Source organism: Paramormyrops kingsleyae, chromosome 5 (genome assembly GCF_048594095.1).
Source record: "Paramormyrops kingsleyae isolate MSU_618 chromosome 5, PKINGS_0.4, whole genome shotgun sequence".
Lineage (NCBI taxonomy): Eukaryota > Metazoa > Chordata > Actinopteri > Osteoglossiformes > Mormyridae > Paramormyrops > Paramormyrops kingsleyae.
The window spans coordinates 21,697,423-21,716,957 of record NC_132801.1 but is presented as its reverse complement, the minus strand read 5'-3'; positions in this window follow the sequence as shown (position 1 = coordinate 21,716,957).

Genomic DNA, 19,535 nt, shown 5'->3' with positions numbered 1-19,535 from the left:
GTGCACACGCAAAGTGTGAAAAGCACCTCTCATTGAAGGACAACCTCTGCAAACACAACTGAGGTGGCAAAGACCAGGCTGAAAAAAGGATAAGTGGAAATGTATTGAAATGCATCTGCATTTTAACGAGGAGAGAAAATGGCCGCACAGAAGTCAATTAAATTCCACATAAATACAGTATATTTAGTTTTTAACATCTAATAGGAATAGGGAAACAAAAGTATGTATGTGGCACATGCTATTGCGGTGAGCATGTAAAAAAAATCCACACCCACTGTTTTGTACTGATAATTAATGCCTGTGGACACTGTTTTCCCACCCGGAATTAAAGTAATTTATAGCAAAACTTAAGGAATAACGCAACAAAAGGGGCAAGAGCCACACTCATTATTTTGATTTGTTAAAATGGCAATCAGCGGTTGCCCTTTCAGGTCCTTGTGCTGCATATCCCACCTCTGAGAGCAGATGTCATAAGCGGTTAGAGGTGGCATGGTATGAAAAGGCCTTCCTCCACCATGAATGACAGCAGCTGACTGATGAGTCAGAGACTGCAGGTACTTCACTGACGTCGTTGGAAAATGCTGTACTTTTCCCAGGTTGAGAAAATAACTGTTCAGTAAGTACATTATCTGTCTCTGTCATTGTCAAAAATAAATGTAAATAATTTCCTTCTGGGTAGAAATGCCAGTTGTAAAATTAGTAGTAGACAACAACAATTTGTTATGATCACGTGCAGCACGGATCGGGGAAGCAGGTGCACGGAAGCCAGGGATCGGGGAATACGGAGTTTAATGTCCAAAAACACAGAGCACGCAACAAAACATCGTCACAACGTCAATGACCGGACTGGGGATACAAACGGGAACGCGGACTAAATACAAGAGACAAGCTAGACTTAACAGGACACAGGCGATCACAATTAGGGCTGAACACAAGGTAACGAGGTGGGCGTGGCACACATCAGGAGCGGACGGAGCGGATCATGACAGAACCCCCCCCCAAAGGCGCGCACACCGGGCGCGCCCGAGAGGAGGCGACGGACGGGACGAGACCGGGGAACAAGACCTGGAAGACAAAAGCAAAAACATCAACGAGACACTGGAAACAGGACAGAGACACAGAACAGGAACAAGGACCAACAGAAAGACAGGACCTGACAAAGAACAGGAAACGCAGACAGGCAGACAGAGAAAGGAGACACAGAGGGGACAGAAAACGGAGGAACAGGACGAGGAGTGAACACAGGAGACACTGAGGGACGAGGAGCAAAACCCAGAGGGACAAAGGGACCAGGAGGGAATGGAGGAGACACAGAGGGACGAGGAGCAAAAACAGGCGGGACGGAGGGAAAGGGAGGAGGAACCAGGGGAGCCCGAGAGAGCCCAGGCGGGCGAAGGGCAGCGGCCGGAGGGACCGCAGGCGACAGGGAGGAGGGAGCAGGAGGGAACCACACAGGGGCCAAGGGAACGGGACGAGGGAGAGACGGAGGGGACACGGAGGGAGCAGGAGGGAACACCAGCGAAGGCAGGTAGGAGGGGAAAGCCGCGGCAGGCGACGGCGCAGCCGGAGCCGGCGAAGGCGCCGTCCGACGCCCCGCCGAAGCAGGGGGGCCCGGAGGCGACCGACATGGAGCCGGAGGCGACGCCGAGGACCGGCACCGAGGCACCGGGGGGGGACCCGGAGGGGACCACCGACCCAGAGCCGGAGGACCCGCAGGCAGCCACCGAGCGACAGCTAGGGGCCGAACGGGCGAGCCAGGGGGCAGGGCGGGCGGGACCCGGGCCCGACGCAGGTGTCCCCGCCCTTTCCGGGAGACCGATAGGCGGGGACCTGGCCGGGGTCTCTCCCACCGGGGTGATGGTGGAAGAGCCACAGGGGAAGCCACGGGGGCAGTCACAGGGGAAGCCACGGGGGCAGTCACAGGGGAAGCCACGGGGGAAACCAAGGTCATCCCCGAGGGGTCCCACTCAAGCTCCCCCTCCGACTCCATTATGGAGGGAGGAGCATCAGGGCAGCAGTCCGGGACCTCCTCGGAGACAGGAGCATCGGGAGTCGTGGGGGGCTGAGCTGAGCGCTCAGGGGCCGCGGGGAGCTCAGGGGCCGCGGGGAGCTCAGGGGCCGCGGGGAGAACGGCGGCAGCAGGCGTGGCCGCGGGCAGAGCGGCGGCCTCAGGCAGGGCCGCGGGCAGAGCGGCGGCCTCAGGCAGGGCCGCGGGGGTCACCGGAGGCACCTCAGCAGGCACGGGGAGCACTGGAGTCACGGGGAGCCCTGGAGTCCCGGCCTCAGGCAGGTCCGCGGGCAGAGCGGCGGCCTCAGGCAGAGGCACGGGAGTCACTGGGGGCGCCTCAGGCGGCGCGGGAGTCACCGGGGGCGCCTCAGCAGGCGCGGGAGTCACCGGGGGCGCCTCAGCAGGCGCGGGAGTCACCGGGGGCGCCTCAGCAGGCGCGGGAGTCACCGGGGGCGCCTCAGCAGGCGCGCGGCCAGCAGGCACTGGAGTCACGGGGCGAGCTGCAGCCGCCTCTGGAGCCACGGGGGGAGCCGCAGCCTCTGGAACCACGGGGGGCGCTGCAGGCGGCACAGGAACCACGGGGGGCGCTGCAGGCGGCACAGGAACCACGGGGGGCGCTGCAGGCGGCACAGGAACCACGGGGGGCGCTGCAGCCTCTGGATCCACGGGGGGCGCTGCAGCCTCTGGATCCACGGGGGGCGCTGCAGCCTCTGGATCCACGCGGGGCGCTGCAGCCTCTGGATCCACGCGGGGCGCTGCAGCCTCTGGATCCACGCGGGGCGCTGCAGCCTCAGGAACCACGCGGGGCGCTGCCCGCGTCCGAAACCGTGGAATCCGCGGGATCGCGTCCTTAACGGACCTGGCCCCTTTAAGGGCCAGGCGTGTCCCGGTGAAGGGGCCGGCTGGCTCAGGCTTGGCCAGCGAAGCGGCGGGCAGACGGACTTCGGGCGTCCGCCTAGGCGAAGCGGCGGTGACGTCACCCGCGAACACCGCCGGGTGGAGAATCGGGTAGGGATTCTCCCAGCGTTCAGCAGGGCAAGCTGCGGAAAGGGAGACAGCCCCCAAAAAGACCTCCTGCGCGTCCTCCCGTCCTCTGCCTCTCCGCTTCTTCCGCGTTCTTCTCCGCGCTGAGGTAGGCGGAGGCAGGGGCACCACGGGCAGCTCGCTGTCTGGCAGCCCGCAGTCCAAAGCGACAACCTGGCAACCCCCTCCCGAAGCTGCCGCACGTTTTCGCGCACCTCCCCCGCAAGGTGCGCGTCTCCGGGCAGGGACATCTTCTCTAAGACGTCCCTGCTCCGGCTGGCTATAGCCCGAAGCAGGGGATCCTCCTCGACTTCGGGCTGGGTGAGCCAATATAACACCTCCTCGGTGAGGTCGAGAAATTCCGCCTCACCGATCTGGGGCGTCTTGTGGAGGAGTCCGGTCATTCTGTTATGATCACGTGCAGCACGGATCGGGGAAGCAGGTGCACGGAAGCCAGGGATCGGGGAATACGGAGTTTAATGTCCAAAAACACAGAGCACGCAACAAAACATCGTCACAACGTCAATGACCGGACTGGGGATACAAACGGGAACGCGGACTAAATACAAGAGACAAGCTAGACTTAACAGGACACAGGCGATCACAATTAGGGCTGAACACAAGGTAACGAGGTGGGCGTGGCACACATCAGGAGCGGACGGAGCGGATCATGACACAATTAATTTGTACTGTGTCTTGTATGAAGCCTGCTTAACATACATCGGACTGTGTACTGTTCCTTGTAGCTCCAGTCTTCTGGGAAACCATTTTCCATTTTAAAGGGAGCAGTTTAAAGTAGCTTAAGGACTTAACATTTTTATTTGTCCATGAGCTGTATTAGGAGGACGAGTGTGCCCTACAGCCATCTTGGGAGTGAGAGTTTGCAAAGGTAATCAGTGTTGCTCATACTAAGTAGTTTTATATATATATATATATATATATATATATATATATACACACACACACACACACACACACACACACACGTATAAGTTCTTTTTTTTTCACCACCCCAGTTGATGCTGGACCCAAGTCATGTAATTTTCTCTCCAGCAATCATTTCTGTTCTTCTTCCATGATGCACCAGCCCCATGTTTATCTTTTAAGGGTGTGTGGAGTGTATGTATTCCCGTACAGTCAGGCTGGGTTAGAGTGTAGCTTTGTCATTAGGTAGGGATGTATTGCCCTTTGGAATAAAGAGAATAACAGCCACAACTTGCTTGGGATCTTCAAGCTTTTCTCTAAAGTGCTTTTTTGCTGCCAATGGTGCTGCATTGAGCGGAGACTCGCAGAGGAAAATATTGCTACTCACGGCAGTCTTTTCTTTGTCTCGTCAGAAGTAAATCATCTTCTTCTTTTGGAGATTACTGACTTCGGACCTGTTTCTCCTACCCCCTTAGAGAAAGAGCAAAAGAATAAATCAATCTAAGACAAATGATCCTGTCCAGTATGATAATGACAGAAGAAACACAAGAAAAGCAAAAACTGCTGTTATGCTCATGGGCTGCTCAGACTTTCAAGAATAGATTAAAAAAACATAGCTGAGACTTGAAGACAAATTTCTGAGATTGTGTAGGCTCGTCTGTAACACAGCGAAGTTTCCTTTTGGATCTTATCCATCTTATCTTACTCTTATCTCAAGAGCTAATAATTCCCGACACATAAAGATCAGTGCAGTGAGAGAAAAAGAGGATTTTTAGACCTTAAATTGCGATAGGGCTGAGACGAGATGAAGGCTGTTTTTCAGGAGCTGAATTTAAGAATTTGAGAAAATGGTCAAAATCTCATTATTAATGTTAAATTGAGTTCAGTTATGTCTAGGAGAAATGGCCTCAACAACAGAGAGATCTTATTTTGAATTTTCCTGTCCCCTAGGCTTGAAAAATTACAGAGATGTTATTTGCTACCATTTTGAAAGCAAGATCATGAGATTCAATATTTTATTCCATCAAATACACAGCATTCAAATTGAAAAAACTAAATGTTCTAATATTGTGAAAACGATTGAAAAGTATAAAGGCTGCAAGGGTACAGAGTTATTTATTTTAAGCTGAGTTATATTTTTAAGTACAAGCATATGTCTTTTTGGTTAGGTCCAAATCCAGAATATGGAACATTTTGGCAATGTTCAAGAAAAGATCAGAAATGCTTTTTTGCAGAAATATTGTAGAAAACATCCTTCAAGTACTGGTTTAAGGAGATCCGGAGGACTATCTTCCATAGAATTTCATTGTTACAGGACTGTTCATTTTTGTACAGACAGGCAGAGCTCTACGTTGCCATTAAGACTTTTAACTGTTAATGTTAAGTTTTCAATGCTCAGAAGTATGTTTGGATAGAGGATATAACTGATGGTTTGTTTTCTGAGTTCTGTTTTCCTATTATAATATTTTTTTACATTCTTGTTTTTATGCCTAGGTTATACAAAAACAGTACCCTCACAGTTTCAACAAAAACCGTGTTTATTCTGCTTTTCTTGTTATATAACTTTGAATAGTTTTCTGAACCCAGCTTGCAATTTGAATCTGTTGTTTTGTCTTCATAGTCATTCAGCATGCAAATGTATTCAGCTAAAATATGTTGTGACAGAAATTTTTACAGTTCTTGGTTTTGATACTTGAGTACAAAATACTTGAGTACATAAAACTGGAGTTTCAAAAAGACATTTTATTCAGAATGGTTTATTTTCATCTTCACTAGACAAGGGCTCAATTATTTCCCTGGATAGGGTGAAATACAAATTACCAAAATAGGACTCAGTTATTTCCCTGAATTGGATGATTTTTGTAGGGGGGGGGGGCATCAGGAACATCGAAACTTACCTCTGGAGACACTGCCGAAATAGGGTTTGGGTTAGGATAAGGAGATGAAAATCACTTTGAAATTGAAACTGGAGTGTGCCCAGCCCCTGCGTTGGCCTTTGCCCCTGCGTTAGCCTTTGCCCCTGCGTTGGCCTTTGCCCCTGCGTTGGCCTTTGCCCCTGCGTTGGCCTTTGCCCCTGCGTTGGCCTTTGCAGGGTATGACATAATGCATACGCATCCAGTGTGTGAAGGAACAATCTATCTCGCTTCATTGTGGACATAATAAAAAACGTTTTAGCTGTTTCTATATAGGCAAGTTTTGAGGTTCTTGGGACTCTAAGTGACAAGCGGGATCTGAGGAAGTCCCTACAACCTCCCTAGACTGAGATTCCCCCACTTCCGGTTTCTTATGCTAACATACTAACATGCTAATTTTGACATAACGCTGGATTGGGCCTCTTGGAGTCATAAAATGCATAAATGTGTTTGAGCCCGATCCAATCATGTTAACTAGCATGCTAATGCTAACATCAGCAGCAGTATCACTAACAGACTACTTATGGTGCCACGATGCATCCTGTCAATTTTGGTGAAGTTTGGTGCATGCTAATGTTAACCTGGGCTACAACAGCACTTACGACTGAGAGGCAGTATTTTGTTGGGTGTTGTGCGAGTCACCCTAGTGGAGGTCAGTGCTCAAACAGAGGTGGAGAAGGACAAGGTGTCTAGGATACTTGGTTTTGTAACCAAGTGGCCAGGGACACCATGAATAGTGTTCCACTGTCTTCGAAAATGATCACACACTTTTCTTTTCTATCAAGTAATTTGCGTTTGAAAATAACCTTTTAAGGTGTGGCTGACCAAGCTGATTGCAGCATTTCTGAATGATTGAACAGTATGATCACATGAAAGGACTAGATGTGTTTATTAACAAAACGCATATAAATGAAATAGAGTAATAAAAAAACATCAGTGCACCTGAAGGGCGTACCTGTGTCCATAACGAGCATCTTGCACCTGCATGTTTCTAAAGTGCACCACTCAAATATTGTTTAACCATGCACCACTGACTTTAGACATGGTTTTTTTTGGTCAAAAGCAAAATGTTATTTTGCTGCCTTAAAATAGGCTGGCCACACCTCATTTAAAAAACCACTGCTATGAGCAGAAAGCGGGCACAAAATCATTTGCTATTTTGACGAAGTGTGCGCATGGCACGGAATTGAGCAATGCGCTGGTAAGAAACTAGCGAAAGCACCTTTTGAGTCGCACTTTGCACTGGTGGTAAATAGGACCCCTTGGCTTTACTGACTGTTAATCTCTTGTTTAGTGTTGTGTAAGCAATTATCCTTTTGTACCTGCTTTGTTTTATGAGAGATATCATAGAAAACATTGTTTTTATGTTAATATGAGGTGACCCCAAACCCCCCATGAGTTGCTGTGGGCATAGACGTTGCACTGCATTATGTTCTCTTCCTCTCTTCCACCCTCCTGTGTTACTGTGCTGTGGGAGTACTGAGAATTCCAGCAATGGACTAGGTCAGCCACTGTTGTACTGTTTTTCTCGTGTTTTATTTTCTTGTTGGTTTGTCTGCCTTGATTGTGTTTCTTTGCCTTGTATTACTTGCCCTGCATGGTTGTGGGGTTTTGGTAATTGTCATATAAATACCTGCCTTTTGCAAATTGTTCCTGTTCGGAGAAGTTGTAGGATTAGCCACACTGCACACTGGAGATAAAATTAAAGGTACCTCCTTGCCATTACCAGGAGGTAGAGTAGTCAAGCAGCAAAGTAGTGTATCCTTGCATGCCAGGTACTACATTATGGAAAATCCCTCGCTGAAACAGCAGGGGGCACTGTGTTTGGAGGTAAAAGGGTTAGGGTTAGCCAACAAAAAAAATTAGAGTTAGGATTAGAGAAGTTATGGCTTTTACAGATGTCCTACTGTGTTTTTATGACCATATTTTAGTTCCATATCCAGGGAAACCATAATTTAGCTGGACTTGATAACGTTTATCATGCTTTCCAAGGGTCTGTTGTGTAAAGTCCCCAAATTAGGGTTAGCCATCAAAGGGTAGGGTTAGGGTTAGGGTTAGGATTAGATTGTTCAGATGTCCAAATGTGTATTTTTGATAGTTCTGCTATCAAGCTGCTGTGGTTTAGCTGGCTAGCAAATGTGGCGACAGTGTAGTGAAGGGTATGGGTGCATTTTTAAGATGTATATTCTGAAGATGTATAAGTGAACAAACTGGCTGAAATACTTCTCAGTCTGATAGAAGGAGACATTAGGTGTCACTACTGTGATGGATTGGCCTCTTCCACACAGTGGAGCAAATACTACAGACATTTTATAACCACAACATAAAATGCAAATGTACCAATACAAAATAATGATTATCCTTGCTTTATACAGACTACATTGCAAAAACCTAAGAAATATAACAAAGGAAACTCGATCAGATATTACAATGAACAATAACTATATATTTACATATAGAGTGAATACAAAGCAGGTAACACAGTCTTTTATACTATTTCTAATACCAAGTATTTTGATAATACAGTGGGGATGACTCACAAAGGAATCTATTATGTATTATTGTACATTATTGCACATCCCGTGGGTAATTTTGTATAATTCACCTGTAATGGTAATTGGTAGATGGTAACATGTACAACCTTGCTATGCTATTGTATGTAACATGTCAGGGGCAGGATTTATGAGCTTTGTGCTTTCCAAATTTCGAACTGAGCTTTGGATTTTTACATTCATACCTGGCCTGATGGGTTTGTTAAGCGGGACTCTTTTATCATTTCCTCATCCATTTTTGCAGTGTGATAACCACTGGGAATCCAAGCACACCAGCACAACACACTTCAGCAGCACGCAAGACACCGGTAACCGTGGTTTCCTCACGGTCAGTCACAAGGACGGCCAATAGGGCATGGCTGGCGGCCACTAATTGAACCATCCAAGGGCTGGGTTAGAAAAAAAACAAAAGGGCTTAGTGTCTGTGCATGCTCTCTCTGCCCAGTGAGTTGTTTTCTTGGAGGATGTCTGTCCTGAAGGGACTGCTTCCTTATCACTGCCCTGAAGGACCTGTTCCTGTTAGGGAGAAGAGGTGCTTCCCTCTGAAATAACCACTGCAGCCCCTTCTTTGCCCCCAGCCATTTGGTATATTTTTCTCACCCCTCAAGGGGTCTATGCCTGACCCTTTATCGCCCATGCCTCCTTGCCTGCCACAGCAGGTTTATAACACAGTGTATTTGAACTGTGCTTCTCACTGGATTCTGTGGGGTTTTTTTTTTTTGCTTTTTTACAAGATAAATCTAGAGTCCCTCAGGCAACCTGTTACCATTATAAACTTCATCACATCATATCACATGCTGATTTACACCTGCTGCCATTCATATAATAGAATTTTCAGTTTTTGTTATTCATTCATTCATTCTTTCATTCATTCAAATGATAGTGACATTTGCATGACTGATGTACAGATACATTTTGATATCATATGGCTAATTGGCTATTTTGAGAGGAGAACAAGAAACAAATGCATGTTCACAACCATTCAGACTGCATTCTGCATTTTTTCCACATTCGATTTCTCTAGGAACGTGTCACTGTGCTCCAGAAATTCACTTTTTTTATATATATATGTCGGGGATTCAGCCGCTTCGCATACCGCAAATACTTCAGATTCCTGTGATCAGTGAGGACCTGGAAGGGATGGCGAGCCCCCTCTAACCAGTGTCTCCACTCCTCCAAAGCTAACTTAATGGCCAGAAGCTCTCGATCGCCCACATCGTAGTTCCACTCAGCAGGGGTGAGTTTTCTGGAAAAGAAAGCGCAAAAGTCGGCGACCAGTTACAGGATCCCGTTGTATGAGGATACCAGCTACTCAAACTTCCGACGCATCTACTTCTACTTCGAAGGGATCTTCGGGACGAGGTTGGTGTAGAATGGGTGCGGAGCAGAAAGCTTCTTTGAGCCTTTGGATTCCACTGCAGACGGGAGCCTGTCCCACAGATGAGTGAGGTAAGCGGGGCGGCCACCTGGCTGAAGTTCCTAATAAATCTGCGATAAAAGTTAGCAAAACCCAGAAACCGCTGTAACTCTTTAATAGTTCGGGGAGGTACCCATTCTCGAATGGGTGTCACCTTCCGTTCGTTCATGGCTACAGCCCCTAGGCGGATAATGTACCCTAGGAACTGTACCTGTGCTTGGTGAAATTCACATTTTTCCCCTTTAGCAAACAGATGACATTCCCAGAGTCTTTGCATAACTTGGCACACATGGGCAATGTGTTGGGAGAGGGAAGGAGAGTATATTAAAATGTCATCCACATACACAATGACAAACCGGTTAATCATGTCACAAAATACAAAATACATAAAAGATTGGAATATGGACGGGCTATTAGCTAAACCATAAGGCATAACTAAATATTCATATTGATCAGTATGAGTGATGAAAGAAGTTTTCCCATCATCCCCTTTACGAATACGTACAAGATTGTACGCACTGCGGAGGTCTAGCTTAGTAAAAACGGTAGCTCCACAAAGTTGTTCCAAAGCAGAAGGGATGAGGCGTTAAGGGCCCGGTACTCGATACATGCGCGTAAGCCCCCGTCCTTTTTTTTCACAAAAAAGAAGCCTGCAGTAGTAGGAGACGTAGATGGATGAATGATACCTCCTTGGCAATGGACAGGGACAGGCAGGAAGGGTTACCCCCTCGAGGAGGTTAATTGAGCAGTCACATTCCCAGTATGGGGGCAGTTGAAAAGCTAGAGATTAGCTGAAGACATCGAGGTAATCTGCATGCTCCTCAGGGATGACAGAGAGGTCCTCGGGACCTGGGCTTTCTACTAGTGAGGCACAACAAGGTAGTGTTAGAAAGTGGGAGAAACATTGGGGTGACCAGGCAATTAGCTCCCCAGATGCTCGGGCATCACGGCGGCGGCGGCGGCTTCCCCTGGGCAGGGCTCGGGCATCGCGGCAGTGGCGGCTGCGACTTCCCCTGGGCAGGGCTCGGGCATCGCGGCAGTGGCGGCTGCGACTTCTCCTGGGCAGGGCTCGGGCATCGCGGCAGTGGCGGCTGCGACTTCTCCTGGGCAGGGCTCGGGCATCGCGGCAGTGGCGGCTGCGACTTCTCCTGGGCAGGGCTCGGGCATCGCAGTGGCGGCTTCCCCTGGGCAGGGCTCGGGCATCGCGGCGGCGGCTTCCACTGGGCAGGGCTCGGGCATCGCGGCGGCGGCTTCCACTGGGCAGGGCTCGGGCATCGCGGCGGCGGCTTCCACTGGGCAGGGCTCGGGCATCGCAGTGGCGGCTTCCCCTGGGCAGGGCTCAGGCATCGCAGTGGCGGCTTCCCCTGGGCAGGGCTCGGGCATCGCGGCAGTGGCGGCTGCGACTTCCCCTGGGCAGGGCTCGGGCATCGCGGCAGTGGCGGCTGCGACTTCTCCTGGGCAGGGCTCGGGCATCGCGGCAGTGGCGGCTGCGACTTCTCCTGGGCAGGGCTCGGGCATCGCAGTGGCGGCTTCCCCTGGGCAGGGCTCGGGCATCGCGGCGGCGGCTTCCACTGGGCAGGGCTCGGGCATCGCGGCGGCGGCTTCCACTGGGCAGGGCTCGGGCATCGCGGCGGTGGCGGCTGCGACCTCCCCTGGACTTTGAGAAAATGAGTGTCACTCTAAAGTTCTAACACTTTAGTAATCAAACCACATAAAATTTCAGATTGTCTCTTTCACTTATGTGTAGCCAACCCCTGTGTCTATAAGCTTCAGAGCTCAAACGTCTTGGCTAGAAATGGCTATAATGTGATTTTTTTACAATTTCTCAGCATGTCTGAAAATATGCTTTTGAAAAGCATATGTTTAAAGTTGATTTTAACAAAAAATAGAATAATAACATTCTAAGTGGTCTCAGATTATTGGTGCTGAGTTTGTGCCGAATAAAAGCAAATGTAACACTTTGGGATAAATGTTTTTTAGATAGGAGAAATATTTTAAAATGTCAAGGCATGTCAGACTATCCCGAAAGTGGCTGGAAGGCCTCAGACTCCCAAGGGTTAAGAAGGGGAGCGATCAGTTGGTAATTGATTGCAGGTGCTTGGTCCCGCCCGTGTGGGCGTGACATATAATCTTATATGACAACTATTTAATATGCAATAAAAGTAATATAATACCATTTAAAAAATATTGTACTTAATTTGGTGAAACAAATTATTCAGGTCAACTTCCTGAAGTGTCATGGTGGTGTAACCATCATTCAAGGAGCCATTTTGTTCACAAGAAATCCATGTGACAAGAAATAATATCACATAGAAGGACCCCTAGTGACCTTAACTGCTGCATGCTAAGGTTAGTAACACTCTTTAAAATAGCAGATAATTTGACATTTTTTAGGATATGGTCAGGTATGTCAAATTCTTGTTAGATGTTTTTTTCTATATTGAAATGAAATAAAACATCAAGTTCAGTTGACCTTGTTGATTGTCATACTTGATTTTCAGTGTCAATATCTTTAACGATGACCTTTGACTGTAGAAGCAACATGGTCAGCTGGTGTAACTGGTTTGTGTCATTTGGCATAACCCATATTTTTCATGAAAATGTGATAATAAACAAGAAAATTAATGTGGAATAAAAGGCAATCTTTTACTGCAGTGTAATAACATGTTTTCTTTAACATTTTTTACATAATTTGTCAAAGATTTTTTTAGAAAACAAGTGTTTTCAGCATGTCCCGCTCAGTATTGCAAAAAAATCATAAAATATAAGGCAATCCTAACAAAGTATGTTATTTTGTGATATTTTAAAATGGAGTCATTATTTTTATAAATACACATGCATACACTCTAGGTGGACAAAGTATTTAATATTTCTCTTTGTTTTGTGGTTACATCATTAGACATTTTCCAAGCACATTCAGTTTCTCTTTGTTTTGTGGTTACATCATTAGACATTTTCCAAGCACATTCAGTTTGCCTTTGGAAAAAAAAAGGTTCAAATTCATTTCAGATGAAAAGAAACCAACATGAATGTGAAATGTACAGTCTAACAAACCTGATGCATGCGTTTAAAATAAATTATTAAAAAAGAATTGCTCATCTTGCCAGCCTTTATTCGTCACTGACCCATGTACAGATCATATGTCTGTATGTGATGAAATACAATTCTTCGGGGGGGGGGGGACACTCCACCCTGGCATGAGGAGGCACAGGATCTCATCAGCTTTCCTCCACAAGATGCTGGTTTCATCTTGGTTGAAATATAATGCCACATTACACACTAACACTAACATACCAAAACACAACACAGAGAGTCACAACGGGAGGGTCCCGGGCCTGGCCTGGACTGCACCTCCCTCACCATGCCACATCACATCACCAGCATACCAAAACACAACACAGAGAGTCACAACGGGAGGGTCCCGGGCCTGGCCTGGACTGCACCTCCCTCACCACGCCACATCACATCACCAGCATACCAAAACACAACACAGAGAGTCACAACGGGAGGGTCCCGGGCCTGGCCTGGACTGCACCTCCCTCACCACGCCACATCACATCACCAGCATACCAAAACACAACACAGAGAGTCACAACGGGAGGGTCCCGGGCCTGGCCTGGGCTGCACCTCCCTCACCACGCCACATCACATCACCAGCATACCAAAACACAACACAGAGAGTCACAACGGGAGGGTCCCGGGCCTGGCCTGGGCTGCACCTCCCTCACCACGCCACATCACATCACCAGCATACCAAAACACAACACAGAGAGTCACAACGGGAGGGTCCCGGGCCTGGCCTGGGCTGCACCTCCCTCACCACGCCACATCACATCACCAGCATACCAAAACACAACACAGAGAGTCACAACGGGAGGGTCCCGGGCCTGGCCTGGACTGCACCTCCCTCACCACGCCACATCACATCACCAGCATACCAAAACACAACACAGAGAGTCACAACGGGAGGGTCCCGGGCCTGGCCTGGACTGCACCTCCCTCACCACGCCACATCACATCACCAGCATACCAAAACACAACACAGAGAGTCACAACGGGAGGGTCCCGGGCCTGGCCTGGACTGCACCTCCCTCACCACGCCACATCACATCACCAGCATACCAAAACACAACACAGAGAGTCACAACGGGAGGGTCCCGGGCCTGGCCTGGGCTGCACCTCCCTCACCACGCCACATCACATCACATCACCAGCATACCAAAACACAACACAGAGAGTCACAACGGGAGGGTCCCGGGCCTGGCCTGGGCTGCACCTCCCTCACCACGCCACATCACATCACCAGCATACCAAAACACAACACAGAGAGTCACAACGGGAGGGTCCCGGGCCTGGCCTGGACTGCACCTCCCTCACCATGCCACGTTAATATTGAATTATCAGTAGAAGCCCTATACCTTTATTATTTGGTAATGATCAATAATTTCTGACCAAAAATGTTCTATTTAAATCAATTCCCCCTCTCTAAAGTGTTTCACAATCACACTGTCTCATCTCCAGTTCACCACTGCTGCTAGTGGGCAATTCTCTGCAAGTCTCTCAGCTAAGTCTCGCATGACTTAGAAACATGTCAGACAATGTATGGCATCGTATCATGTTGAATCCCATTAGACTGTTGAATCGTGTCATATTGCAATAACAGTTGCTTTGTATGTATCTTTAACAGATTGCACGGTTGGCAATGCACTGAGATGTGTATTGCATCGCCTCAGAGATGGAGATGGACATCGCTACTGCAGACTCTCAGTGGAAGGGGCTTGAGAGTGGCGCTTGCAAACAGAAACTACTCAGATTTCACGAAAATGACTAAAGTTGGAAGCAGAAAGCGGCACAGCCCTACATGGCAATACTTTGACTACGACTTCGTAGTAGACAGAAGTAAATGTGTCGTGATGAAGAGTGACGCTAACATTTTTGGGATATAGCGAAAAAGGAAAAGTCCCACTGATTTGAATGTTCACCTAAGAAGCTCTTACAAGGGAAGCATACGAAAAGTTTGAAAAGTTGAGGCAGCAGGAGACTGCTAACTTAAGCTCATACTCAGACAGCTGCAACATCAAGAAGACCCCACAAATACAGCAAACCTTATCTAACTGCTTTGCACAGGAGAGTACATGGTGTGCTGCTACACAGGAACATCACAAGCGTGTGCAGGCAATGGATCTTATGTTCATTTTTAATTATGACTTGTAATTTTTTCAGAGAGGATCTTTGACATGAAGCTCCTTCTGTCTAATACGTGTGACATGTTTTCTTAAAAAGGTGTAAAAAAAGAAATATGTTTTAGTTTTTTTTCCAAGAGGTTGTTTTAAAGCTGTTTTTGGTGTGTTGTAAATTGTTATCCAACAACATTCTGGTTGTTAATGCAGCATGTTTAAAGTTTTGGTTTTGATTAAACTCCTGGTGCTAATTGCCAGGCTTTGCTGTGTTAATGTTTTGGTGTGCAAGAATAAAATGGTTTTTGCACAGTATAGGACCATTGATAAACAATGGTTTTGTAAATCATGTTTGATGTCATTCATTCTTTCCTCATAATACCTGAACAACTAAAACTAATTCTAAAGCTAGTAATTTTCATAAAATAAAAATGAAACTAAAACCATTTGTAAACTTTTAAAAGAAACTGAGAAACAAACTGAAAAACTAAATAAAAACTAATGAAAATTGCAAAATTATAATAACTCTACTTCTAATCACTTATCTTGAACAGGATTTCACAACATTATTATTTAAAAATATCCATGCAGCCATTTTCTAACCACTTATACTGGTCAGAGTCACAGGGAGACCTGGAGCCAATCCCAGGCAGCATAGGGATACCTGGAGCCAATCCCAGGCAGCACAGGGACACCTGGAGCCAATCCCAGGCAGCACAGGGACACCTGGAGCCAATCCCAGGCAGCACAGGGCACTACGTGGGAATAAACCTTGGATATGAATTTTGCAATAACGTCCAGCTCTGAGATATGAGCTATAGATCTGACAGATTTTAGCCATGGCGACATTGATTCATTAATGTGTAAAAAGCATGTCCTAATTTTTGTATCTATAAAGTCTGGTCTCTGAATTATCATCTAACCGGCTGTATGAATTTTCACTCCAAATTAATGTGCTTGTTTTATAAGATGCATCAGTGGATTGTTACCTTTATCAGGGAAAATTGTGGGGAAATGAAATTGAGAGTTTTAATTGAATTTCTTTCACTGTCTAAACCTTTGAGATTAGAGACATTTTGTTCTTCTATTATGTTTTATATCTGTTAAATCATAATATAGCATGTAATTGAACTTAATAAGATAATTTAATTTAATTTCAATAAAACTAAGAAAAGAGGTACTTACTCTGTGAATCTACCCAGCTATCTTCTAACTGCTTTTCCAGGTCAGGGTTACCTGGAGCCTATCCCATGCTGTATATGGCAAAAGTACACCCTGTACAGAAAGCCACACACACACACAAACACACACACACACACACAGTGAGAAAGAGAGGGAGAGAGAGAGACAGACCTGTACTCATATCTTTGTGGGGACCATCCATTCATTTCTATGGGCGAAACCCTAAGCCCAGCAATGACAACCTTAACCACTACCGAGCCCTAACCTTAGCCATAAGTAACCAAACAACATAGAAGACTTTTAGCTTTTTTATTGCAGTTACAGGTTTTTATAAAATTGAATTTTCCCTTGTGAGGACCTTAATAATGGTCCCTACAATGTCAGAACAGCAGGTTTTTAACACATAGTTTGGACATTTGGTCCCCACAATGTAATGTATATCTGACCCACACACACACACAGACACAGTCATTCTCTGTGGGCAATGTCTTTGGACTATGGGAGGAAACCAGAGCCCTAAACAAATGTTAAGGTTCTCCTTGACATTGGAATCATCAGGTTTGCTGTTAATTGACAGCTGTGTGTGTGACTGTGAATGTTGATACCCCAATCATAGATTAATTTCTCTAGTTAGAGTGATGAGAGCCTAATCAGAAGTGTATTATGTCGGCTGCTATAATCCCTTGATATTTGCATGGAAATATGACTATCTACTGTGTCAGAGGCTGCTGGTCGATCAAACGGAACAAGGATTAGAGAAAAACCAGAATCAGCAGCCACATGCTGACTGCTGGTGATGTTCAAAAGGTCATTCTCTGTGTAGAGTGAATGTCTATAATGATGGAGTATCGTGTGGGAAAAGGAAACAAAGTAATCTTTTGATTATACGTGTCCGATGTGTCTTAAGCTTTAGGGTCAGTATATAAAAGGCTCAATACATCAAATTTAAGCCATGATTTTCTGGTTTTAAAAAGTTAAAACATCTAAGATTCTAAACTTATTCTCATATTGTTACTGTTAATAGGTTAAATATTCACAGCTCCACTTTTGGGTTTACATTTGAGTATTTACTGTGGCTGTGATTTACATGAATGTTGAATTGTCCTGTTTACACAAAAAAACGTAACACTAAAAAACTGACATAATGAGCACTATAATAATCCTTGTCATAACATAGGAATAGCAGAATATTTTCTGAACGCACTAAGTACACTGATTTATTAACCAAACTGAAAATAACTGTATGTCACATGTAATTGCATGAGTTTCTCTCCAGCTAACAGTTTATCACCTTTGCAAACTGATGTCTTACGTTCATTCTTTTATTCCTTATTTTGCAGTGTTCCCTTTGATTAAGACTTATGCGCTTAAAAAAAAAAGGGTTATTACCCCTGATTTGTGTTATCAGAGGAAATCAGGGTGCACCCTGACAATTCCACAGGGATAATCATATCTGAGAATGTTGTTTTGGCAGGGCATAGCAGAAACGACAAGGAGCAATCCACGGTGTGGCTCACAAGACACAAAGAACTTTACTGAATGCAAAAGATACAAAAAAAAAGAAACAAAGGGAACCATGAGGGGTCTAATGGAGGCAGGTAGAACACAAGAACTAAAGCAGCATAAGAACAAACACAGTAAAACAGGGAGCAGATAGAACACTGGCAGGGAGAACACTAAGCAAGTGCATCTGAACAGTAGCGAACAATAACTGATTGGGCAAACAGGGTAAGGGAAGGCACATAAATATACTTCAACAAGGGATAGATGGATAGGTGACAGGTGCCCAGTGACACCTGTTAGCCAGGCAGGACAACAAGAGGGCAGGGACTGATCCTGACAGTGCCCCCACCTAACACACACTCTGGGTGTGAGAGGTACTGCCAGGAACCGGACAGACCATGAAGAACAGGGCAGGACAACCACAAATCAATGAAAACCAGGGAAAAGGAAGGACTGCACTCAGGCAAGATACATAAGGGGAACCAAGACCAACAGGTTGAACGCAAGGAGCTGGGTCAGGCTCAGCAGAACAGAGAACACCACAAGGGACAGGACCAGGGGACATGTCACAGGACGTGGCACATGAGGAGGAACTGGAAGGACAGGACCTGGGACATGAGATGGGGACCAAGGCTGAGCATGGGGTTTCACAGGGGGGTCACAGGTGGACCAGGGAACAGGACCAAGAGGCAAGGGAGTAAACTGAGGAAGGACTGGATGGAATAAAGCCAGACTGTAGTCTGCAGGACATCATGGGTCTAGGACTGGGACCGGGAGTGGGAAAATGAAGGAGGTGTTAGAAGGTTAAGCCTGGGCTGAGCATTAGCAGACAAGGATGAGACTGGTATGACAGGAGTAGGGACCCTAGGCTCACAAGAGACACATAATGGGTCCGTGGACTCAGGCAAGGTCTGTGTATTGCTGGCCAAGTCTGTCCTGGACACCTGTCCGTGACACAGAGAGACAATGGAACCATCGTCTGAACCGAGTCCATGGTTCCAGTCACATCTAGAGGAACAGGAGAATGGAGACCAGACATTTTAGTTACCTTTCAATGCCCAGTGTATGTGTACATTGCATTATATTATATTGTTTTTACTGTTCAATAAACCATCATTTTGCTAAAAACAAGACTCTGCAATTGGATTCCTTTCACTGGGGTTGGACCCACAGCAATGCCCATGGGATCCCACTCCAGATCCTCTGGGTCTAGTGCGGTCAAGTCAAGGCAGCGAGATGCTGGAGAGACACGATCTGGAGAGACAGCAGGACCAACAAGCACCAAAGACAAGGAAGTCAGGTGTTTCTAGTGGCGAGGCAGCTCCTGGCAGTCGGGTGACATGGCCTCCTCTGGACCAGGCTCTGGAGACACGGGCTCCCCAGCCAGGCTGGGTGGTTCCCCACCCCGGACAGGGCTCTAGAGGCGCTGCAGAGGAGATGGCAGGCTGGGCGCCCCCTGGGCCAGGCTTTGGGTCTTGGGCAGGGCAGCCCCCTCCGGGCCGGGAGCTTGGGGCCCTGGAGGCGTGGCGGCCTCCCCCTGGGCAGGGTTCTGGAGATGTGGGTGCAGCCAGCTTCTATTGCTTATACATAACAAGGGCTTCAACAAGGGATAGGTCCAGGCTATAACTGATCAACCTAACACGGGCCTGGGAACAAGAAGACACAGGTGAGGGTCATTAACAAATATTAAGGGCTCAAACATTTGGAGTTGGACTAGCAAGACTCAGGTGTGGGTCATAATCATTAAGGACTCAAACACTAGGAAAAGGGTAACCAGCGACACCTGCTGGCCAGGCAGGGAAACGAGAGGGCAGGGACTGATCCTGACAAAGGGCT